General features: G+C 43.3%; 14 pseudogenes; all 14 read left to right on the top strand.

Annotated features, from left to right (window-relative positions):
* Positions 1-1,361: 1,361 nt before the first annotated feature.
* On the top strand, positions 1,362-1,625 carry LOC130332847 (U2 spliceosomal RNA; annotated as a pseudogene).
* A 1,467-nt stretch (positions 1,626-3,092) lies between these two features.
* Positions 3,093-3,356, top strand: LOC130332844 (U2 spliceosomal RNA; annotated as a pseudogene).
* A 1,473-nt stretch (positions 3,357-4,829) lies between these two features.
* On the top strand, positions 4,830-5,093 carry LOC130332843 (U2 spliceosomal RNA; annotated as a pseudogene).
* Positions 5,094-6,576: 1,483 nt separating this feature from the next.
* On the top strand, positions 6,577-6,840 carry LOC130332842 (U2 spliceosomal RNA; annotated as a pseudogene).
* Positions 6,841-8,317: 1,477 nt separating this feature from the next.
* Positions 8,318-8,581, top strand: LOC130332841 (U2 spliceosomal RNA; annotated as a pseudogene).
* A 1,484-nt stretch (positions 8,582-10,065) lies between these two features.
* Positions 10,066-10,329, top strand: LOC130332839 (U2 spliceosomal RNA; annotated as a pseudogene).
* A 1,488-nt stretch (positions 10,330-11,817) lies between these two features.
* On the top strand, positions 11,818-12,079 carry LOC130332925 (U2 spliceosomal RNA; annotated as a pseudogene).
* Positions 12,080-13,547: 1,468 nt separating this feature from the next.
* On the top strand, positions 13,548-13,811 carry LOC130332838 (U2 spliceosomal RNA; annotated as a pseudogene).
* A 1,473-nt stretch (positions 13,812-15,284) lies between these two features.
* LOC130332837 (U2 spliceosomal RNA) lies at positions 15,285-15,548 on the top strand (annotated as a pseudogene).
* A 1,495-nt stretch (positions 15,549-17,043) lies between these two features.
* Positions 17,044-17,307, top strand: LOC130332836 (U2 spliceosomal RNA; annotated as a pseudogene).
* A 1,476-nt stretch (positions 17,308-18,783) lies between these two features.
* On the top strand, positions 18,784-19,047 carry LOC130332835 (U2 spliceosomal RNA; annotated as a pseudogene).
* Positions 19,048-20,516: 1,469 nt separating this feature from the next.
* Positions 20,517-20,780, top strand: LOC130332833 (U2 spliceosomal RNA; annotated as a pseudogene).
* Positions 20,781-22,259: 1,479 nt separating this feature from the next.
* LOC130332930 (U2 spliceosomal RNA) lies at positions 22,260-22,523 on the top strand (annotated as a pseudogene).
* Positions 22,524-24,006: 1,483 nt separating this feature from the next.
* Positions 24,007-24,270, top strand: LOC130332831 (U2 spliceosomal RNA; annotated as a pseudogene).
* The last annotated feature ends 513 nt before the right edge of the window (positions 24,271-24,783 follow it).

Here is a 24,783-nt window from a genome sequence, read left to right as displayed (position 1 = left end):
TTCATTTAGCGTTTTAATGACCATGTTTGCACACTGATTGGTGTAAAAAAATAAAATAAAACTAAATAATAATAATCTAGCACACCTGTGCAGGTTTGACATGACATGACAGGTAGCTGTCTTGTGGGTGGTGCTGAATCCTGTTAAATGACATGAGGGTCTCATGCCTATACACAAGGGTGTGTCATTGCTGTTGCTTGACCATGCATTGGTTTCTGTGGTCAGTGAATGATAAAAACAAAATTTACCATCCATTGATGGATGGGAAATCCGCCATGAGGCATTTGTTTTTAGAAACTGCTGCTCACAACCAATGTTGCAATGGAGTGTCTCCATCTGCTGGTGGTATTGGAAAGGCATTAGTGCTATGACAGGGTCTGAAGAAGAAGAAGAAGAAGAAGAAGACGGAAAAAAATATATATAAAAAGAAAAAGAGAGAGAGAGAGAGAGACTGACTTAGTGAGCGAGTGAGTGAGAGAGTGAGAGTGAGTGAGAGTGAATGAGTGAGTGAGTGATTGAGTGAGTGAGTGAGTGAGTGAGTGAGAACAAATGAGTTAAAGCAAGTGAGTGAGAGAGATCGAATGAATGAAAGTCTGAATGACAGAAAGAAAAAAGGATGAAGAAAGAAGCATGAAGAAAAAAAAATGTATATGGAGTTGCTGACATGAGTGCAATCTACAAAGCCGTTGAGGCTGATCCTCATGGGAGGATTATTGCACCAGGACCCTTAGCACTTTTAAAATGCCATTCAATGCCACGGGCTAGATGTAAACTGCAGATGACCATGTTGTGGTAGTTACCATGGATACCCAAGTGATGTGTGAGCTAACACATAGGCCCAACAGATTCCAAGAAGGCCAGAATCACCAGCGGCACCACCATCGATTGTCAGGTCACCCGGATTCAGCAAATACCAGAGTCCAAAATGATGCAGGTTTATACTGTTAATTTTCAGTTTATCGTTACAGTTGGTGTTATTCCATGTCGGAAGGGACGCAGCTACAGCCAGTGGGGTAACTAGAGACAGGCAGGCAGCTATGTGCAACAAAGGTAGGCGTGTTGTTTTCATATGCAGATCTGAAATATTGTCTTATATGCAAGAGGAGGAGTGATGGGGGTTCAGGCAAAAGCCAGGCTATGGATTGCATTGCTAAATGCTCCATCAGAGTGCAATGGTCGCCTGTCCTTTTTTTAAGTGATGATGTGGGTTTAGCCTGTGCTGTATGTATGTATGGGTGGCTGACTGCCACCCACCCAGAAAGTGTATGGGAGGCTGGTTGGCTGCCAGCCTTCCTTCCATTCCTATGAGTAATGTGAGTGCTCATGAAGGGGACATGGTTGGGTCCACCCCTTTCCCGGTTATCCCCTCTAGGCCTTTTGGCTTAGATCAAGTGTAAAAAAAGAAAGGATCTTGCGACAGATCGCATCCTGAGGCACGTTTTTTTTTGTGTGAATACTTGCACTTGGGTGACTTGTGAGCACATACTGATACATACGTTCCCTATCTGGGGACCATAAATTAAATGGATTTTTGAGAAAGGGAGCTGATTTGGAAGCTTGCTTCTGTCGCCCTATGCATTGACCCGATGTGGCAGTATCTTCGGGTAGTGAACAGTGCACCACCCCATTCCAGTGTTAAACAAGAAAGATTCTCATTTAATCCTCCGTGGGTGAGAATTTGAGTTTGAGAATTGGAGACCAAAATGATGAGTTGCACTGACTGGTTTATGAACGTCTATTCATTTAGCGTTTTAATGACCATGTTTGCACACTGATTGGTGTAAAAAAATAAAATAAAACTAAATAATAATAATCTAGCACACCTGTGCAGGTTTGACATGACATGACAGGTAGCTGTCTTGTGGGTGGTGCTGAATCCTGTTAAATGACATGAGGGTCTCATGCCTATACACAAGGGTGTGTCATTGCTGTTGCTTGACCATGCATTGGTTTCTGTGGTCAGTGAATGATAAAAACAAAATTTACCATCCATTGATGGATGGGAAATCCGCCATGAGGCATTTGTTTTTAGAAACTGCTGCTCACAACCAATGTTGCAATGGAGTGTCTCCATCTGCTGGTGGTATTGGAAAGGCATTAGTGCTATGACAGGGTCTGAAGAAGAAGAAGAAGAAGAAGAAGAAGACGGAAAAAAATATATATAAAAAGAAAAAGAGAGAGAGAGAGAGAGACTGACTTAGTGAGCGAGTGAGTGAGAGAGTGAGAGTGAGTGAATGAGTGAGTGAGTGATTGAGTGAGTGAGTGAGTGAGTGAGAACAAATGAGTTAAAGCAAGTGAGTGAGAGAGATCGAATGAATGAAAGTCTGAATGACAGAAAGAAAAAAGGATGAAGAAAGAAGCATGAAGAAAAAAAAATGTATATGGAGTTGCTGACATGAGTGCAATCTACAAAGCCGTTGAGGCTGATCCTCATGGGAGGATTATTGCACCAGGACCCTTAGCACTTTTAAAATGCCATTCAATGCCACGGGCTAGATGTAAACTGCAGATGACCATGTTGTGGTAGTTACCATGGATACCCAAGTGATGTGTGAGCTAACACATAGGCCCAACAGATTCCAAGAAGGCCAGAATCACCAGCGGCACCACCATCGATTGTCAGGTCACCCGGATTCAGCAAATACCAGAGTCCAAAATGATGCAGGTTTATACTGTTAATTTTCAGTTTATCGTTACAGTTGGTGTTATTCCATGTCGGAAGGGACGCAGCTACAGCCAGTGGGGTAACTAGAGACAGGCAGGCAGCTATGTGCAACAAAGGTAGGCGTGTTGTTTTCATATGCAGATCTGAAATATTGTCTTATATGCAAGAGGAGGAGTGATGGGGGTTCAGGCAAAAGCCAGGCTATGGATTGCATTGCTAAATGCTCCATCAGAGTGCAATGGTCGCCTGTCCTTTTTTTAAGTGATGATGTGGGTTTAGCCTGTGCTGTATGTATGTATGGGTGGCTGACTGCCACCCACCCAGAAAGTGTATGGGAGGCTGGTTGGCTGCCAGCCTTCCTTCCATTCCTATGAGTAATGTGAGTGCTCATGAAGGGGACATGGTTGGGTCCACCCCTTTCCCGGTTATCCCCTCTAGGCCTTTTGGCTTAGATCAAGTGTAAAAAAAGAAAGGATCTTGCGACAGATCGCATCCTGAGGCACGTTTTTTTTTGTGTGAATACTTGCACTTGGGTGACTTGTGAGCACATACTGATACATACGTTCCCTATCTGGGGACCATAAATTAAATGGATTTTTGAGAAAGGGAGCTGATTTGGAAGCTTGCTTCTGTCGCCCTATGCATTGACCCGATGTGGCAGTATCTTCGGGTAGTGAACAGTGCACCACCCCATTCCAGTGTTAAACAAGAAAGATTCTCATTTAATCCTCCGTGGGTGAGAATTTGAGTTTGAGAATTGGAGACCAAAATGATGAGTTGCACTGACTGGTTTATGAACGTCTATTCATTTAGCGTTTTAATGACCATGTTTGCACACTGATTGGTGTAAAAAAATAAAATAAAACTAAATAATAATAATCTAGCACACCTGTGCAGGTTTGACATGACATGACAGGTAGCTGTCTTGTGGGTGGTGCTGAATCCTGTTAAATGACATGAGGGTCTCATGCCTATACACAAGGGTGTGTCATTGCTGTTGCTTGACCATGCATTGGTTTCTGTGGTCAGTGAATGATAAAAACAAAATTTACCATCCATTGATGGATGGGAAATCCGCCATGAGGCATTTGTTTTTAGAAACTGCTGCTCACAACCAATGTTGCAATGGAGTGTCTCCATCTGCTGGTGGTATTGGAAAGGCATTAGTGCTATGACAGGGTCTGAAGAAGAAGAAGAAGAAGAAGAAGAAGAAGAAGACGGAAAAAAATATATATAAAAAGAAAAAGAGAGAGAGAGAGAGAGACTGACTTAGTGAGCGAGTGAGTGAGAGAGTGAGAGTGAGTGAATGAGTGAGTGAGTGATTGAGTGAGTGAGTGAGTGAGTGAGAACAAATGAGTTAAAGCAAGTGAGTGAGAGAGATCGAATGAATGAAAGTCTGAATGACAGAAAGAAAAAAGGATGAAGAAAGAAGCATGAAGAAAAAAAAATGTATATGGAGTTGCTGACATGAGTGCAATCTACAAAGCCGTTGAGGCTGATCCTCATGGGAGGATTATTGCACCAGGACCCTTAGCACTTTTAAAATGCCATTCAATGCCACGGGCTAGATGTAAACTGCAGATGACCATGTTGTGGTAGTTACCATGGATACCCAAGTGATGTGTGAGCTAACACATAGGCCCAACAGATTCCAAGAAGGCCAGAATCACCAGCGGCACCACCATCGATTGTCAGGTCACCCGGATTCAGCAAATACCAGAGTCCAAAATGATGCAGGTTTATACTGTTAATTTTCAGTTTATCGTTACAGTTGGTGTTATTCCATGTCGGAAGGGACGCAGCTACAGCCAGTGGGGTAACTAGAGACAGGCAGGCAGCTATGTGCAACAAAGGTAGGCGTGTTGTTTTCATATGCAGATCTGAAATATTGTCTTATATGCAAGAGGAGGAGTGATGGGGGTTCAGGCAAAAGCCAGGCTATGGATTGCATTGCTAAATGCTCCATCAGAGTGCAATGGTCGCCTGTCCTTTTTTTAAGTGATGATGTGGGTTTAGCCTGTGCTGTATGTATGTATGGGTGGCTGACTGCCACCCACCCAGAAAGTGTATGGGAGGCTGGTTGGCTGCCAGCCTTCCTTCCATTCCTATGAGTAATGTGAGTGCTCATGAAGGGGACATGGTTGGGTCCACCCCTTTCCCGGTTATCCCCTCTAGGCCTTTTGGCTTAGATCAAGTGTAAAAAAAGAAAGGATCTTGCGACAGATCGCATCCTGAGGCACGTTTTTTTTTGTGTGAATACTTGCACTTGGGTGACTTGTGAGCACATACTGATACATACGTTCCCTATCTGGGGACCATAAATTAAATGGATTTTTGAGAAAGGGAGCTGATTTGGAAGCTTGCTTCTGTCGCCCTATGCATTGACCCGATGTGGCAGTATCTTCGGGTAGTGAACAGTGCACCACCCCATTCCAGTGTTAAACAAGAAAGATTCTCATTTAATCCTCCGTGGGTGAGAATTTGAGTTTGAGAATTGGAGACCAAAATGATGAGTTGCACTGACTGGTTTATGAACGTCTATTCATTTAGCGTTTTAATGACCATGTTTGCACACTGATTGGTGTAAAAAAATAAAATAAAACTAAATAATAATAATCTAGCACACCTGTGCAGGTTTGACATGACATGACAGGTAGCTGTCTTGTGGGTGGTGCTGAATCCTGTTAAATGACATGAGGGTCTCATGCCTATACACAAGGGTGTGTCATTGCTGTTGCTTGACCATGCATTGGTTTCTGTGGTCAGTGAATGATAAAAACAAAATTTACCATCCATTGATGGATGGGAAATCCGCCATGAGGCATTTGTTTTTAGAAACTGCTGCTCACAACCAATGTTGCAATGGAGTGTCTCCATCTGCTGGTGGTATTGGAAAGGCATTAGTGCTATGACAGGGTCTGAAGAAGAAGAAGAAGAAGAAGAAGAAGAAGAAGACGGAAAAAAATATATATAAAAAGAAAAAGAGAGAGAGAGAGAGAGACTGACTTAGTGAGCGAGTGAGTGAGAGAGTGAGAGTGAGTGAGAGTGAATGAGTGAGTGAGTGATTGAGTGAGTGAGTGAGTGAGTGAGTGAGAACAAATGAGTTAAAGCAAGTGAGTGAGAGAGATCGAATGAATGAAAGTCTGAATGACAGAAAGAAAAAAGGATGAAGAAAGAAGCATGAAGAAAAAAAAATGTATATGGAGTTGCTGACATGAGTGCAATCGACAAAGCCGTTGAGGCTGATCCTCATGGGAGGATTATTGCACCAGGACCCTTAGCACTTTTAAAATGCCATTCAATGCCACGGGCTAGATGTAAACTGCAGATGACCATGTTGTGGTAGTTACCATGGATACCCAAGTGATGTGTGAGCTAACACATAGGCCCAACAGATTCCAAGAAGGCCAGAATCACCAGCGGCACCACCATCGATTGTCAGGTCACCCGGATTCAGCAAATACCAGAGTCCAAAATGATGCAGGTTTATACTGTTAATTTTCAGTTTATCGTTACAGTTGGTGTTATTCCATGTCGGAAGGGATGCAGCTACAGCCAGTGGGGTAACTAGAGACAGGCAGGCAGCTATGTGCAACAAAGGTAGGCGTGTTGTTTTCATATGCAGATCTGAAATATTGTCTTATATGCAAGAGGAGGAGTGATGGGGGTTCAGGCAAAAGCCAGGCTATGGATTGCATTGCTAAATGCTCCATCAGAGTGCAATGGTCGCCTGTCCTTTTTTTAAGTGATGATGTGGGTTTAGCCTGTGCTGTATGTATGTATGGGTGGCTGACTGCCACCCACCCAGAAAGTGTATGGGAGGCTGGTTGGCTGCCAGCCTTCCTTCCATTCCTATGAGTAATGTGAGTGCTCATGAAGGGGACATGGTTGGGTCCACCCCTTTCCCGGTTATCCCCTCTAGGCCTTTTGGCTTAGATCAAGTGTAAAAAAAGAAAGGATCTTGCGACAGATCGCATCCTGAGGCACGTTTTTTTTTGTGTGAATACTTGCACTTGGGTGACTTGTGAGCACATACTGATACATACGTTCCCTATCTGGGGACCATAAATTAAATGGATTTTTGAGAAAGGGAGCTGATTTGGAAGCTTGCTTCTGTCGCCCTATGCATTGACCCGATGTGGCAGTATCTTCGGGTAGTGAACAGTGCACCACCCCATTCCAGTGTTAAACAAGAAAGATTCTCATTTAATCCTCCGTGGGTGAGAATTTGAGTTTGAGAATTGGAGACCAAAATGATGAGTTGCACTGACTGGTTTATGAACGTCTATTCATTTAGCGTTTTAATGACCATGTTTGCACACTGATTGGTGTAAAAAAATAAAATAAAACTAAATAATAATAATCTAGCACACCTGTGCAGGTTTGACATGACATGACAGGTAGCTGTCTTGTGGGTGGTGCTGAATCCTGTTAAATGACATGAGGGTCTCATGCCTATACACAAGGGTGTGTCATAGCTGTTGCTTGACCATGCATTGGTTTCTGTGGTCAGTGAATGATAAAAACAAAATTTACCATCCATTGATGGATGGGAAATCCGCCATGAGGCATTTGTTTTTAGAAACTGCTGCTCACAACCAATGTTGCAATGGAGTGTCTCCATCTGCTGGTGGTATTGGAAAGGCATTAGTGCTATGACAGGGTCTGAAGAAGAAGAAGAAGAAGAAGAAGAAGACGGAAAAAAATATATATAAAAAGAAAAAGAGAGAGAGAGAGAGAGACTGACTTAGTGAGCGAGTGAGTGAGAGAGTGAGAGTGAGTGAGAGTGAATGAGTGAGTGAGTGATTGAGTGAGTGAGTGAGTGAGTGAGTGAGAACAAATGAGTTAAAGCAAGTGAGTGAGAGAGATCGAATGAATGAAAGTCTGAATGACAGAAAGAAAAAAGGATGAAGAAAGAAGCATGAAGAAAAAAAAATGTATATGGAGTTGCTGACATGAGTGCAATCTACAAAGCCGTTGAGGCTGATCCTCATGGGAGGATTATTGCACCAGGACCCTTAGCACTTTTAAAATGCCATTCAATGCCACGGGCTAGATGTAAACTGCAGATGACCATGTTGTGGTAGTTACCATGGATACCCAAGTGATGTGTGAGCTAACACATAGGCCCAACAGATTCCAAGAAGGCCAGAATCACCAGCGGCACCACCATCGATTGTCAGGTCACCCGGATTCAGCAAATACCAGAGTCCAAAATGATGCAGGTTTATACTGTTAATTTTCAGTTTATCGTTACAGTTGGTGTTATTCCATGTCGGAAGGGACGCAGCTACAGCCAGTGGGGTAACTAGAGACAGGCAGGCAGCTATGTGCAACAAAGGTAGGCGTGTTGTTTTCATATGCAGATCTGAAATATTGTCTTATATGCAAGAGGAGGAGTGATGGGGGTTCAGGCAAAAGCCAGGCTATGGATTGCATTGCTAAATGCTCCATCAGAGTGCAATGGTCGCCTGTCCTTTTTTTAAGTGATGATGTGGGTTTAGCCTGTGCTGTATGTATGTATGGGTGGCTGACTGCCACCCACCCAGAAAGTGTATGGGAGGCTGGTTGGCTGCCAGCCTTCCTTCCATTCCTATGAGTAATGTGAGTGCTCATGAAGGGGACATGGTTGGGTCCACCCCTTTCCCGGTTATCCCCTCTAGGCCTTTTGGCTTAGATCAAGTGTAAAAAAAGAAAGGATCTTGCGACAGATCGCATCCTGAGGCACGTTTTTTTTTGTGTGAATACTTGCACTTGGGTGACTTGTGAGCACATACTGATACATACGTTCCCTATCTGGGGACCATAAATTAAATGGATTTTTGAGAAAGGGAGCTGATTTGGAAGCTTGCTTCTGTCGCCCTATGCATTGACCCGATGTGGCAGTATCTTCGGGTAGTGAACAGTGCACCACCCCATTCCAGTGTTAAACAAGAAAGATTCTCATTTAATCCTCCGTGGGTGAGAATTTGAGTTTGAGAATTGGAGACCAAAATGATGAGTTGCACTGACTGGTTTATGAACGTCTATTCATTTAGCGTTTTAATGACCATGTTTGCACACTGATTGGTGTAAAAAAATAAAATAAAACTAAATAATAATAATCTAGCACACCTGTGCAGGTTTGACATGACATGACAGGTAGCTGTCTTGTGGGTGGTGCTGAATCCTGTTAAAGGACATGAGGGTCTCATGCCTATACACAAGGGTGTGTCATTGCTGTTGCTTGACCATGCATTGGTTTCTGTGGTCAGTGAATGATAAAAACAAAATTTACCATCCATTGATGGATGGGAAATCCGCCATGAGGCATTTGTTTTTAGAAACTGCTGCTCACAACCAATGTTGCAATGGAGTGTCTCCATCTGCTGGTGGTATTGGAAAGGCATTAGTGCTATGACAGGGTCTGAAGAAGAAGAAGAAGAAGAAGAAGACGGAAAAAAATATATATAAAAAGAAAAAGAGAGAGAGAGAGAGAGACTGACTTAGTGAGCGAGTGAGTGAGAGAGTGAGAGAGAGTGAGAGTGAGTGAGAGTGAATGAGTGAGTGAGTGATTGAGTGAGTGAGTGAGTGAGTGAGTGAGAACAAATGAGTTAAAGCAAGTGAGTGAGAGAGATCGAATGAATGAAAGTCTGAATGACAGAAAGAAAAAAGGATGAAGAAAGAAGCATGAAGAAAAAAAAATGTATATGGAGTTGCTGACATGAGTGCAATCTACAAAGCCGTTGAGGCTGATCCTCATGGGAGGATTATTGCACCAGGACCCTTAGCACTTTTAAAATGCCATTCAATGCCACGGGCTAGATGTAAACTGCAGATGACCATGTTGTGGTAGTTACCATGGATACCCAAGTGATGTGTGAGCTAACACATAGGCCCAACAGATTCCAAGAAGGCCAGAATCACCAGCGGCACCACCATCGATTGTCAGGTCACCCGGATTCAGCAAATACCAGAGTCCAAAATGATGCAGGTTTATACTGTTAATTTTCAGTTTATCGTTACAGTTGGTGTTATTCCATGTCGGAAGGGACGCAGCTACAGCCAGTGGGGTAACTAGAGACAGGCAGGCAGCTATGTGCAACAAAGGTAGGCGTGTTGTTTTCATATGCAGATCTGAAATATTGTCTTATATGCAAGAGGAGGAGTGATGGGGGTTCAGGCAAAAGCCAGGCTATGGATTGCATTGCTAAATGCTCCATCAGAGTGCAATGGTCGCCTGTCCTTTTTTTAAGTGATGATGTGGGTTTAGCCTGTGCTGTATGTATGTATGGGTGGCTGACTGCCACCCACCCAGAAAGTGTATGGGAGGCTGGTTGGCTGCCAGCCTTCCTTCCATTCCTATGAGTAATGTGAGTGCTCATGAAGGGGACATGGTTGGGTCCACCCCTTTCCCGGTTATCCCCTCTAGGCCTTTTGGCTTAGATCAAGTGTAAAAAAAGAAAGGATCTTGCGACAGATCGCATCCTGAGGCACGTTTTTTTTTGTGTGAATACTTGCACTTGGGTGACTTGTGAGCACATACTGATACATACGTTCCCTATCTGGGGACCATAAATTAAATGGATTTTTGAGAAAGGGAGCTGATTTGGAAGCTTGCTTCTGTCGCCCTATGCATTGACCCGATGTGGCAGTATCTTCGGGTAGTGAACAGTGCACCACCCCATTCCAGTGTTAAACAAGAAAGATTCTCATTTAATCCTCCGTGGGTGAGAATTTGAGTTTGAGAATTGGAGACCAAAATGATGAGTTGCACTGACTGGTTTATGAACGTCTATTCATTTAGCGTTTCAATGACCATGTTTGCACACTGATTGGTGTAAAAAAATAAAATAAAACTAAATAATAATAATCTAGCACACCTGTGCAGGTTTGACATGACATGACAGGTAGCTGTCTTGTGGGTGGTGCTGAATCCTGTTAAATGACATGAGGGTCTCATGCCTATACACAAGGGTGTGTCATTGCTGTTGCTTGACCATGCATTGGTTTCTGTGGTCAGTGAATGATAAAAACAAAATTTACCATCCATTGATGGATGGGAAATCCGCCATGAGGCATTTGTTTTTAGAAACTGCTGCTCACAACCAATGTTGCAATGGAGTGTCTCCATCTGCTGGTGGTATTGGAAAGGCATTAGTGCTATGACAGGGTCTGAAGAAGAAGAAGAAGAAGAAGAAGAAGAAGAAGAAGAAGAAGACGGAAAAAAATATATATAAAAAGAAAAAGAGAGAGAGAGAGAGAGACTGACTTAGTGAGCGAGTGAGTGAGAGAGTGAGAGTGAGTGAGAGTGAATGAGTGAGTGAGTGATTGAGTGAGTGAGTGAGTGAGTGAGAACAAATGAGTTAAAGCAAGTGAGTGAGAGAGATCGAATGAATGAAAGTCTGAATGACAGAAAGAAAAAAGGATGAAGAAAGAAGCATGAAGAAAAAAAAATGTATTTGGAGTTGCTGACATGAGTGCAATCTACAAAGCCGTTGAGGCTGATCCTCATGGGAGGATTATTGCACCAGGACCCTTAGCACTTTTAAAATGCCATTCAATGCCACGGGCTAGATGTAAACTGCAGATGACCATGTTGTGGTAGTTACCATGGATACCCAAGTGATGTGTGAGCTAACACATAGGCCCAACAGATTCCAAGAAGGCCAGAATCACCAGCGGCACCACCATCGATTGTCAGGTCACCCGGATTCAGCAAATACCAGAGTCCAAAATGATGCAGGTTTATACTGTTAATTTTCAGTTTATCGTTACAGTTGGTGTTATTCCATGTCGGAAGGGACGCAGCTACAGCCAGTGGGGTAACTAGAGACAGGCAGGCAGCTATGTGCAACAAAGGTAGGCGTGTTGTTTTCATATGCAGATCTGAAATATTGTCTTATATGCAAGAGGAGGAGTGATGGGGGTTCAGGCAAAAGCCAGGCTATGGATTGCATTGCTAAATGCTCCATCAGAGTGCAATGGTCGCCTGTCCTTTTTTTAAGTGATGATGTGGGTTTAGCCTGTGCTGTATGTATGTATGGGTGGCTGACTGCCACCCACCCAGAAAGTGTATGGGAGGCTGGTTGGCTGCCAGCCTTCCTTCCATTCCTATGAGTAATGTGAGTGCTCATGAAGGGGACATGGTTGGGTCCACCCCTTTCCCGGTTATCCCCTCTAGGCCTTTTGGCTTAGATCAAGTGTAAAAAAAGAAAGGATCTTGCGACAGATCGCATCCTGAGGCACGTTTTTTTTGTGTGAATACTTGCACTTGGGTGACTTGTGAGCACATACTGATAATACGTTCCCTATCTGGGGACCATAAATTAAATGGATTTTTGAGAAAGGGAGCTGATTTGGAAGCTTGCTTCTGTCGCCCTATGCATTGACCCGATGTGGCAGTATCTTCGGGTAGTGAACAGTGCACCACCCCATTCCAGTGTTAAACAAGAAAGATTCTCATTTAATCCTCCGTGGGTGAGAATTTGAGTTTGAGAATTGGAGACCAAAATGATGAGTTGCACTGACTGGTTTATGAACGTCTATTCATTTAGCGTTTTAATGACCATGTTTGCACACTGATTGGTGTAAAAAAATAAAATAAAACTAAATAATAATAATCTAGCACACCTGTGCAGGTTTGACATGACATGACAGGTAGCTGTCTTGTGGGTGGTGCTGAATCCTGTTAAATGACATGAGGGTCTCATGCCTATACACAAGGGTGTGTCATTGCTGTTGCTTGACCATGCATTGGTTTCTGTGGTCAGTGAATGATAAAAACAAAATTTACCATCCATTGATGGATGGGAAATCCGCCATGAGGCATTTGTTTTTAGAAACTGCTGCTCACAACCAATGTTGCAATGGAGTGTCTCCATCTGCTGGTGGTATTGGAAAGGCATTAGTGCTATGACAGGGTCTGAAGAAGAAGAAGAAGAAGAAGGAAGAAGACGGAAAAAAATATATATAAAAAGAAAAAGAGAGAGAGAGAGAGACTGACTTAGTGAGCGAGTGAGTGAGAGAGTGAGAGTGAGTGAGAGTGAATGAGTGAGTGAGTGATTGAGTGAGTGAGTGAGTGAGAACAAATGAGTTAAAGCAAGTGAGTGAGAGAGATCGAATGAATGAAAGTCTGAATGACAGAAAGAAAAAAGGATGAAGAAAGAAGCATGAAGAAAAAAAAATGTATATGGAGTTGCTGACATGAGTGCAATCTACAAAGCCGTTGAGGCTGATCCTCATGGGAGGATTATTGCACCAGGACCCTTAGCACTTTTAAAATGCCATTCAATGCCACGGGCTAGATGTAAACTGCAGATGACCATGTTGTGGTAGTTACCATGGATACCCAAGTGATGTGTGAGCTAACACATAGGCCCAACAGATTCCAAGAAGGCCAGAATCACCAGCGGCACCACCATCGATTGTCAGGTCACCCGGATTCAGCAAATACCAGAGTCCAAAATGATGCAGGTTTATACTGTTAATTTTCAGTTTATCATTACAGTTGGTGTTATTCCATGTCGGAAGGGACGCAGCTACAGCCAGTGGGGTAACTAGAGACAGGCAGGCAGCTATGTGCAACAAAGGTAGGCGTGTTGTTTTCATATGCAGATCTGAAATATTGTCTTATATGCAAGAGGAGGAGTGATGGGGGTTCAGGCAAAAGCCAGGCTATGGATTGCATTGCTAAATGCTCCATCAGAGTGCAATGGTCGCCTGTCCTTTTTTTAAGTGATGATGTGGGTTTAGCCTGTGCTGTATGTATGTATGGGTGGCTGACTGCCACCCACCCAGAAAGTGTATGGGAGGCTGGTTGGCTGCCAGCCTTCCTTCCATTCCTATGAGTAATGTGAGTGCTCATGAAGGGGACATGGTTGGGTCCACCCCTTTCCCGGTTATCCCCTCTAGGCCTTTTGGCTTAGATCAAGTGTAAAAAAAGAAAGGATCTTGCGACAGATCGCATCCTGAGGCACGTTTTTTTTTGTGTGAATACTTGCACTTGGGTGACTTGTGAGCACATACTGATACATACGTTCCCTATCTGGGGACCATAAATTAAATGGATTTTTGAGAAAGGGAGCTGATTTGGAAGCTTGCTTCTGTCGCCCTATGCATTGACCCGATGTGGCAGTATCTTCGGGTAGTGAACAGTGCACCACCCCATTCCAGTGTTAAACAAGAAAGATTCTCATTTAATCCTCCGTGGGTGAGAATTTGAGTTTGAGAATTGGAGACCAAAATGATGAGTTGCACTGACTGGTTTATGAACGTCTATTCATTTAGCGTTTTAATGACCATGTTTGCACACTGATTGGTGTAAAAAAATAAAATAAAACTAAATAATAATAATCTAGCACACCTGTGCAGGTTTGACATGACATGACAGGTAGCTGTCTTGTGGGTGGTGCTGAATCCTGTTAAATGACATGAGGGTCTCATGCCTATACACAAGGGTGTGTCATTGCTGTTGCTTGACCATGCATTGGTTTCTGTGGTCAGTGAATGATAAAAACAAAATTTACCATCCATTGATGGATGGGAAATCCGCCATGAGGCATTTGTTTTTAGAAACTGCTGCTCACAACCAATGTTGCAATGGAGTGTCTCCATCTGCTGGTGGTATTGGAAAGGCATTAGTGCTATGACAGGGTCTGAAGAAGAAGAAGAAGAAGAAGAAGAAGACGGAAAAAAATATATATAAAAAGAAAAAGAGAGAGAGAGAGAGAGACTGACTTAGTGAGCGAGTGAGTGAGAGAGTGAGAGTGAGTGAGAGTGAATGAGTGAGTGAGTGATTGAGTGAGTGAGTGAGTGAGTGAGAACAAATGAGTTAAAGCAAGTAAGTGAGAGAGATCGAATGAATGAAAGTCTGAATGACAGAAAGAAAAAAGGATGAAGAAAGAAGCATGAAGAAAAAAAAATGTATATGGAGTTGCTGACATGAGTGCAATCTACAAAGCCGTTGAGGCTGATCCTCATGGGAGGATTATTGCACCAGGACCCTTAGCACTTTTAAAATGCCATTCAATGCCACGGGCTAGATGTAAACTGCAGATGACCATGTTGTGGTAGTTACCATGGATACCCAAGTGATGTGTGAGCTAACACATAGGCCCAACAGATTCCAAGAAGGCCAGAATCACCAGCGGCACCACCATCGATTGTCAGGTCACCCGGATTCAGCAAATACCAGAGTCCAAAATGATGCAGGTTTATACTGTTAATTTTCAGTTTATCGTTACAGTTGGTGTTATTCCATGTCGGAAGGGACGCAGCTACAGCCAGTGGGGTAACTAGAGACAGGCAGGCAGCTATGTGCAACAAAGGTAGGCGTGTTGTTTTCATATGCAGATCTGAAATATTGTCTTATATGCAAGAGGAGGAGTGATGGGGGTTCAGGCAAAAGCCAGGCTATGGATTGCATTGCTAAATGCTCCATCAGAGTGCAATGGTCGCCTGTCCTTTTTTTAAGTGATGATGTGGGTTTAGCCTGTGCTGTATGTATGTATGGGTGGCTGACTGCCACCCACCCAGAAAGTGTATGGGAGGCTGGTTGGCTGCCAGCCTTCCTTCCATTCCTATGAGTAATGTGAGTGCTCATGAAGGGGACATGGTTGGGTCCACCCCTTTCCCGGTTATCCCCTCTAGGCCTTTTGGCTTAGATCAAGTGTAAAAAAAGAAAGGATCTTGCGACAGATCGCATCCTGAGGCACGTTTTTTTTTGTGTGAATACTTGCACTTGGGTGACTTGTGAGCACATACTGATACATACGTTCCCTATCTGGGGACCATAAATTAAATGGATTTTTGAGAAAGGGAGCTGATTTGGAAGCTTGCTTCTGTCGCCCTATGCATTGACCCGATGTGGCAGTATCTTCGGGTAGTGAACAGTGCACCACCCCATTCCAGTGTTAAACAAGAAAGATTCTCATTTAATCCTCCGTGGGTGAGAATTTGAGTTTGAGAATTGGAGACCAAAATGATGAGTTGCACTGACTGGTTTATGAACGTCTATTCATTTAGCGTTTTAATGACCATGTTTGCACACTGATTGGTGTAAAAAAATAAAATAAAACTAAATAATAATAATCTAGCACACCTGTGCAGGTTTGACATGACATGACAGGTAGCTGTCTTGTGGGTGGTGCTGAATCCTGTTAAATGACATGAGGGTCTCATGCCTATACACAAGGGTGTGTCATTGCTGTTGCTTGACCATGCATTGGTTTCTGTGGTCAGTGAATGATAAAAACAAAATTTACCATCCATTGATGGATGGGAAATCCGCCATGAGGCATTTGTTTTTAGAAACTGCTGCTCACAACCAATGTTGCAATGGAGTGTCTCCATCTGCTGGTGGTATTGGAAAGGCATTAGTGCTATGACAGGGTCTGAAGAAGAAGAAGAAGAAGAAGAAGAAGAAGAAGAAGAAGAAGAAGACGGAAAAAAATATATATAAAAAGAAAAAGAGAGAGAGAGAGAGAGACTGACTTAGTGAGCGAGTGAGTGAGAGAGTGAGAGTGAGTGAGAGTGAATGAGTGAGTGAGTGATTGAGTGAGTGAGTGAGTGAGTGAGTGAGAACAAATGAGTTAAAGCAAGTGAGTGAGAGAGATCGAATGAATGAAAGTCTGAATGACAGAAAGAAAAAAGGATGAAGAAAGAAGCATGAAGAAAAAAAAATGTATATGGAGTTGCTGACATGAGTGCAATCTACAAAGCCGTTGAGGCTGATCCTCATGGGAGGATTATTGCACCAGGACCCTTAGCACTTTTAAAATGCCATTCAATGCCACGGGCTAGATGTAAACTGCAGATGACCATGTTGTGGTAGTTACCATGGATACCCAAGTGATGTGTGAGCTAACACATAGGCCCAACAGATTCCAAGAAGGCCAGAATCACCAGCGGCACCACCATCGATTGTCAGGTCACCCGGATTCAGCAAATACCAGAGTCCAAAATGATGCAGGTTTATACTGTTAATTTTCAGTTTATCGTTACAGTTGGTGTTATTCCATGTCGGAAGGGACGCAGCTACAGCCAGTGGGGTAACTAGAGACAGGCAGGCAGCTATGTGCAACAAAGGTAGGCGTGTTGTTTTCATATGCAGATCTGAAATATTGTCTTATATGCAAGAGGAGGAGTGATGGGGGTTCAGGCAAAAGCCAGGCTATGGATTGCATTGCTAAATGCTCCATCAGAGTGCAATGGTCGCCTGTCCTTTTTTTAAGTGATGATATGGGTTTAGCCTGTGCTGTATGTATGTATGGGTGGCTGACTGCCACCCACCCAGAAAGTGTATGGGAGGCTGGTTGGCTGCCAGCCTTCCTTCCATTCCTATGAGTAATGTGAGTGCTCATGAAGGGGACATGGTTGGGTCCACCCCTTTCCCGGTTATCCCCTCTAGGCCTTTTGGCTTAGATCAAGTGTAAAAAAAGAAAGGATCTTGCGACAGATCGCATCCTGAGGCACGTTTTTTTTTGTGTGAATACTTGCACTTGGGTGACTTGTGAGCACATACTGATACATACGTTCCCTATCTGGGGACCATAAATTAAATGGATTTTTGAGAAAGGGAGCTGATTTGGAAGCTTGCTTCTGTCGCCCTATGCATTGACCCGATGTGGCAGTATCTTCGGGTAGTGAACAGTGCACCACCCCATTCCAGTGTTAAACAAGAAAGATTCTCATTTAATCCTCCGTGGGTGAGAATTTGAGTTTGAGAATTGGAGACCAAAATGATGAGTTGCACTGACTGGTTTATGAACGTCTATTCATTTAGCGTTTTAATGACCATGTTTGCACACTGATTGGTGTAAAAAAATAAAATAAAACTAAATAATAATAATCTAGCACACCTGTGCAGGTTTGACATGACATGACAGGTAGCTGTCTTGTGGGTGGTGCTGAATCCTGTTAAATGACATGAGGGTCTCATGCCTATACACAAGGGTGTGTCATTGCTGTTGCTTGACCATGCATTGGTTTCTGTGGTCAGTGAATGATAAAAACAAAATTTACCATCCATTGATGGATGGGAAATCCGCCATGAGGCATTTGTTTTTAGAAACTGCTGCTCACAACCAATGTTGCAATGGAGTGTCTCCATCTGCTGGTGGTATTGGAAAGGCATTAGTGCTATGACAGGGTCTGAAGAAGAAGAAGAAGAAGAAGAAGAAGAAGACGGAAAAAAATATATATAAAAAGAAAAAGAGAGAGAGGGAGAGAGACTGACTTAGTGAGCGAATGAGTGAGAGAGTGAGAGTGAGTGAGAGTGAATGAGTGAGTGAGTGATTGAGTGAGTGAGTGAGTGAGTGAGAACAAATGAGTTAAAGCAAGTGAGTGAGAGAGATCGAATGAATGAAAGTCTGAATGACAGAAAGAAAAAAGGATGAAGAAAGAAGCATGAAGAAAAAAAAATGTATATGGAGTTGCTGACATGAGTGCAATCTACAAAGCCGTTGAGGCTGATCCTCATGGGAGGATTATTGCACCAGGACCCTTAGCACTTTTAAAATGCCATTCAATGCCACGGGCTAGATGTAAACTGCAGATGACCATGTTGTGGTAGTTACCATGGATACCCAAGTGATGTGTGAGCTAACACATAGGCCCAACAGATTCCAAGAAGGCCAGAATCACCAGCGGCACCACCATCGATTGTCAGGTCACCCGGATTCAGCAAATACCAGAGTCCAAAATGATGCAGGTTTATACTGTTAATTTTCAGTTTATCGTTACAGTTGGTGTTATTCCATGTCGGAAGGGACGCAGCTACAGCCAGTGGGGTAACTAGAGACAGGCAGGCAGCTATGTGCAACAAAGGTAGGCGTGTTGTTTTCATATGCAGATCTGAAATATTGTCTTATATGCAAGAGGAGGAGTGATGGGGGTTCAGGCAAAAGCCAGGCTATGGATTGCATTGCTAAATGCTCCATCAGAGTGCAATGGTCGCCTGTCCTTTTTTTAAGTGATGATGTGGGTTTAGCCTGTGCTGTATGTATGTATGGGTGGCTGACTGCCACCCACCCAGAAAGTGTATGGGAGGCTGGTTGGCTGCCAGCCTTCCTTCCATTCCTATGAGTAATGTGAGTGCTCATGAAGGGGACATGGTTGGGTCCACCCCTTTCCCGGTTATCCCCTCTAGGCCTTTTGGCTTAGATCAAGTGTAAAAAAAGAAAGGATCTTGCGACAGATCGCATCCTGAGGCACGTTTTTTTTTGTGTGAATACTTGCACTTGGGTGACTTGTGAGCACATACTGATACATACGTTCCCTATCTGGGGACCATAAATTAAATGGATTTTTGAGAAAGGGAGCTGATTTGGAAGCTTGCTTCTGTCGCCCTATGCATTGACCCGATGTGGCAGTATCTTCGGGTAGTGAACAGTGCACCACCCCATTCCAGTGTTAAACAAGAAAGATTCTCATTTAATCCTCCGTGGGTGAGAATTTGAGTTTGAGAATTGGAGACCAAAATGATGAGTTGCACTGACTGGTTTATGAACGTCTATTCATTTAGCGTTTTAATGACCATGTTTGCACACTGATTGGTGTAAAAAAATAAAATAAAACTAAATAATAATAATCTAGCACACCTGTGCAGGTTTGACATGACATGACAGGTAGCTGTCTTGTGGGTGGTGCTGAATCCTGTTAAATGATATGAGGGTCTCATGCCTATACACAAGGGTGTGTCATTGCTGTTGCTTGACCATGCATTGGTTTCTGTGGTCAGTGAATGATAAAAACAAAATTTACCATCCATTGATGGATGGGAAATCCGCCATGAGGCATTTGTTTTTAGAAACTGCTGCTCACAACCAATGTTGCAATGGAGTGTCTCCATCTGCTGGTGGTATTGGAAAGGCATTAGTGCTATGACAGGGTCTGAAGAAGAAGAAGAAGAAGAAGAAGAAGACGGAAAAAAATATATATAAAAAGAAAAAGAGAGAGAGAGAGAGAGACTGACTTAGTGAGCGAGTGAGTGAGAGAGTGAGAGTGAGTGAGAGTGAATGAGTGAGTGAGTGATTGAGTGAGTGAGTGAGTGAGAACAAATGAGTTAAAGCAAGTGAGTGAGAGAGATCGAATGAATGAAAGTCTGAATGACAGAAAGAAAAAAGGATGAAGAAAGAAGCATGAAGAAAAAAAAATGTATATGGAGTTGCTGACATGAGTGCAATCTACAAAGCCGTTGAGGCTGATCCTCATGGGAGGATTATTGCACCAGGACCCTTAGCACTTTTAAAATGCCATTCAATGCCACGGGCTAGATGTAAACTGCAGATGACCATGTTGTGGTAGTTACCATGGATACCCAAGTGATGTGTGAGCTAACACATAGGCCCAACAGATTCCAAGAAGGCCAGAATCACCAGCGGCACCACCATCGATTGTCAGGTCACCCGGATTCAGCAAATACCAGAGTCCAAAATGATGCAGGTTTATACTGTTAATTTTCAGTTTATCGTTACAGTTGGTGTTATTCCATGTCGGAAGGGACGCAGCTACAGCCAGTGGGGTAACTAGAGACAGGCAGGCAGCTATGTGCAACAAAGGTAGGCGTGTTGTTTTCATATGCAGATCTGAAATATTGTCTTATATGCAAGAGGAGGAGTGATGGGGGTTCAGGCAAAAGCCAGGCTATGGATTGCATTGCTAAATGCTCCATCAGAGTGCAATGGTCGCCTGTCCTTTTTTTAAGTGATGATGTGGGTTTAGCCTGTGCTGTATGTATGTATGGGTGGCTGACTGCCACCCACCCAGAAAGTGTATGGGAGGCTGGTTGGCTGCCAGCCTTCCTTCCATTCCTATGAGTAATGTGAGTGCTCATGAAGGGGACATGGTTGGGTCCACCCCTTTCCCGGTTATCCCCTCTAGGCCTTTTGGCTTAGATCAAGTGTAAAAAAAGAAAGGATCTTGCGACAGATCGCATCCTGAGGCACGTTTTTTTTTGTGTGAATACTTGCACTTGGGTGACTTGTGAGCACATACTGATACATACGTTCCCTATCTGGGGACCATAAATTAAATGGATTTTTGAGAAAGGGAGCTGATTTGGAAGCTTGCTTCTGTCGCCCTATGCATTGACCCGATGTGGCAGTATCTTCGGGTAGTGAACAGTGCACCACCCCATTCCAGTGTTAAACAAGAAAGATTCTCATTTAATCCTCCGTGGGTGAGAATTTGAGTTTGAGAATTGGAGACCAAAATGATGAGTTGCACTGACTGGTTTATGAACGTCTATTCATTTAGCGTTTTAATGACCATGTTTGCACACTGATTGGTGTAAAAAAATAAAATAAAACTAAATAATAATAATCTAGCACACCTGTGCAGGTTTGACATGACATGACAGGTAGCTGTCTTGTGGGTGGTGCTGAATCCTGTTAAATGACATGAGGGTCTCATGCCTATACACAAGGGTGTGTCATTGCTGTTGCTTGACCATGCATTGGTTTCTGTGGTCAGTGAATGATAAAAACAAAATTTACCATCCATTGATGGATGGGAAATCCGCCATGAGGCATTTGTTTTTAGAAACTGCTGCTCACAACCAATGTTGCAATGGAGTGTCTCCATCTGCTGGTGGTATTGGAAAGGCATTAGTGCTATGACAGGGTCTGAAGAAGAAGAAGAAGAAGAAGAAGAAGAAGAAGACGGAAAAAAATATATATAAAAAGAAAAAGAGAGAGAGGGAGAGAGACTGACTTAGTGAGCGAGTGAGTGAGAGAGTGAGAGTGAGTGAGAGTGAATGAGTGAGTGAGTGATTGAGTGAGTGAGTGAGTGAGTGAGAACAAATGAGTTAAAGCAAGTGAGTGAGAGAGATCGAATGAATGAAAGTCTGAATGACAGAAAGAAAAAAGGATGAAGAAAGAAGCATGAAGAAAAAAAAATGTATATGGAGTTGCTGACATGAGTGCAATCTACAAAGCCGTTGAGGCTGATCCTCATGGGAGGATTATTGCACCAGGACCCTTAGCACTTTTAAAATGCCATTCAATGCCACGGGCTAGATGTAAACTGCAGATGACCATGTTGTGGTAGTTACCATGGATACCCAAGTGATGTGTGAGCTAACACATAGGCCCAACAGATTCCAAGAAGGCCAGAATCACCAGCGGCACCACCATCGATTGTCAGGTCACCCGGATTCAGCAAATACCAGAGTCCAAAATGATGCAGGTTTATACTGTTAATTTTCAGTTTATCGTTACAGTTGGTGTTATTCCATGTCGGAAGGGACGCAGCTACAGCCAGTGGGGTAACTAGAGACAGGCAGGCAGCTATGTGCAACAAAGGTAGGCGTGTTGTTTTCATATGCAGATCTGAAATATTGTCTTATATGCAAGAGGAGGAGTGATGGGGGTTCAGGCAAAAGCCAGGCTATGGATTGCATTGCTAAATGCTCCATCAGAGTGCAATGGTCGCCTGTCCTTTTTTTAAGTGATGATGTGGGTTTAGCCTGTGCTGTATGTATGTATGGGTGGCTGACTGCCACCCACCCAGAAAGTGTATGGGAGGCTGGTTGGCTGCCAGCCTTCCTTCCATTCCTATGAGTAATGTGAGTGCTCATGAAGGGGACATGGTTGGGTCCACCCCTTTCCCGGTTATCCCCTCTAGGCCTTTTGGCTTAGATCAAGTGTAAAAAAAGAAAGGATCTTGCGACAGATCGCATCCTGAGGCACGTTTTTTTTTGTGTGAATACTTGCACTTGGGTGACTTGTGAGCACATACTGATACATACGTTCCCTATCTGGGGACCATAAATTAAATGGATTTTTGAGAAAGGGAGCTGATTTGGAAGCTTGCTTCTGTCGCCCTATGCATTGACCCGATGTGGCAGTATCTTCAGGTAGTGAACAGTGCACCACCCCATTCCAGTGTTAAACAAGAAAGATTCTCATTTAATCCTCCGTGGGTGAGAATTTGAGTTTGAGAATTGGAGACCAAAATGATGAGTTGCACTGACTGGTTTATGAACGTCTATTCATTTAGCGTTTTAATGACCATGTTTGCACACTGATTGGTGTAAAAAAATAAAATAAAACTAAATAATAATAATCTAGCACACCTGTGCAGGTTTGACATGACATGACAGGTAGCTGTCTTGTGGGTGGTGCTGAATCCTGTTAAATGACATGAGGGTCTCATGCCTATACACAAGGGTGTGTCATTGCTGTTGCTTGACCATGCATTGGTTTCTGTGGTCAGTGAATGATAAAAACAAAATTTACCATCCATTGATGGATGGGAAATCCGCCATGAGGCATTTGTTTTTAGAAACTGCTGCTCACAACCAATGTTGCAATGGAGTGTCTCCATCTGCTGGTGGTATTGGAAAGGCATTAGTGCTATGACAGGGTCTGAAGAAGAAGAAGAAGAAGAAGAAGAAGAAGAAGACGGAAAAAAATATATATAAAAAGAAAAAGAGAGAGAGAGAGAGAGAGAGACTGACTTAGTGAGCGAGTGAGTGAGAGAGTGAGAGTGAGTGAGAGTGAATGAGTGAGTGAGTGATTGAGTGAGTGAGTGAGTGAGTGAGAACAAATGAGTTAAAGCAAGTGAGTGAGAGAGATCGAATGAATGAAAGTCTGAATGACAGAAAGAAAAAAGGATGAAGAAAGAAGCATGAAGAAAAAAAAATGTATATGGAGTTGCTGACATGAGTGCAATCTACAAAGCCGTTGAGGCTGATCCTCATGGGAGGATTATTGCACCAGGACCCTTAGCACTTTTAAAATGCCATTCAATGCCACGGGCTAGATGTAAACTGCAGATGACCATGTTGTGGTAGTTACCATGGATACCCAAGTGATGTGTGAGCTAACACATAGGCCCAACAGATTCCAAGAAGGCCAGAATCACCAGCGGCACCACCATCCATTGTCAGGTCACCCGGATTCAGCAAATACCAGAGTCCAAAATGATGCAGGTTTATACTGTTAATTTTCAGTTTATCGTTACAGTTGGTGTTATTCCATGTCGGAAGGGACGCAGCTACAGCCAGTGGGGTAACTAGAGACAGGCAGGCAGCTATGTGCAACAAAGGTAGGCGTGTTGTTTTCATATGCAGATCTGAAATATTGTCTTATATGCAAGAGGAGGAGTGATGGGGGTTCAGGCAAAAGCCAGGCTATGGATTGCATTGCTAAATGCTCCATCAGAGTGCAATGGTCGCCTGTCCTTTTTTTAAGTGATGATGTGGGTTTAGCCTGTGCTGTATGTATGTATGGGTGGCTGACTGCCACCCACCCAGAAAGTGTATGGGAGGCTGGTTGGCTGCCAGCCTTCCTTCCATTCCTATGAGTAATGTGAGTGCTCATGAAGGGGACATGGTTGGGTCCACCCCTTTCCCGGTTATCCCCTCTAGGCCTTTTGGCTTAGATCAAGTGTAAAAAAAGAAAGGATCTTGCGACAGATCGCATCCTGAGGCACGTTTTTTTTTGTGTGAATACTTGCACTTGGGTGACTTGTGAGCACATACTGATACATACGTTCCCTATCTGGGGACCATAAATTAAATGGATTTTTGAGAAAGGGAGCTGATTTGGAAGCTTGCTTCTGTCGCCCTATGCATTGACCCGATGTGGCAGTATCTTCGGGTAGTGAACAGTGCACCACCCCATTCCAGTGTTAAACAAGAAAGATTCTCATTTAATCCTCCGTGGGTGAGAATTTGAGTTTGAGAATTGGAGACCAAAATGATGAGTTGCACTGACTGGTTTATGAACGTCTATTCATTTAGCGTTTTAATGACCATGTTTGCACACTGATTGGTGTAAAAAAATAAAATAAAACTAAATAATAATAATCTAGCACACCTGTGCAGGTTTGACATGACATGACAGGTAGCTGTCTTGTGGGTGGTGCTGAATCCTGTTAAATGACATGAGGGTCTCATGCCTATACACAAGGGTGTGTCATTGCTGTTGCTTGACCATGCATTGGTTTCTGTGGTCAGTGAATGATAAAAACAAAATTTACCATCCATTGATGGATGGGAAATCCGCCATGAGGCATTTGTTTTTAGAAACTGCTGCTCACAACCAATGTTGCAATGGAGTGTCTCCATCTGCTGGTGGTATTGGAAAGGCATTAGTGCTATGACAGGGTCTGAAGAAGAAGAAGAAGAAGAA

This window comes from Hyla sarda, unplaced genomic scaffold, assembly GCF_029499605.1.
Source record: "Hyla sarda isolate aHylSar1 unplaced genomic scaffold, aHylSar1.hap1 scaffold_391, whole genome shotgun sequence".
Taxonomy (NCBI): Eukaryota; Metazoa; Chordata; class Amphibia; order Anura; family Hylidae; genus Hyla; species Hyla sarda.
Note: the sequence above shows the minus strand (reverse complement) of the source record. Positions and strands in the feature narration are given on the sequence as shown.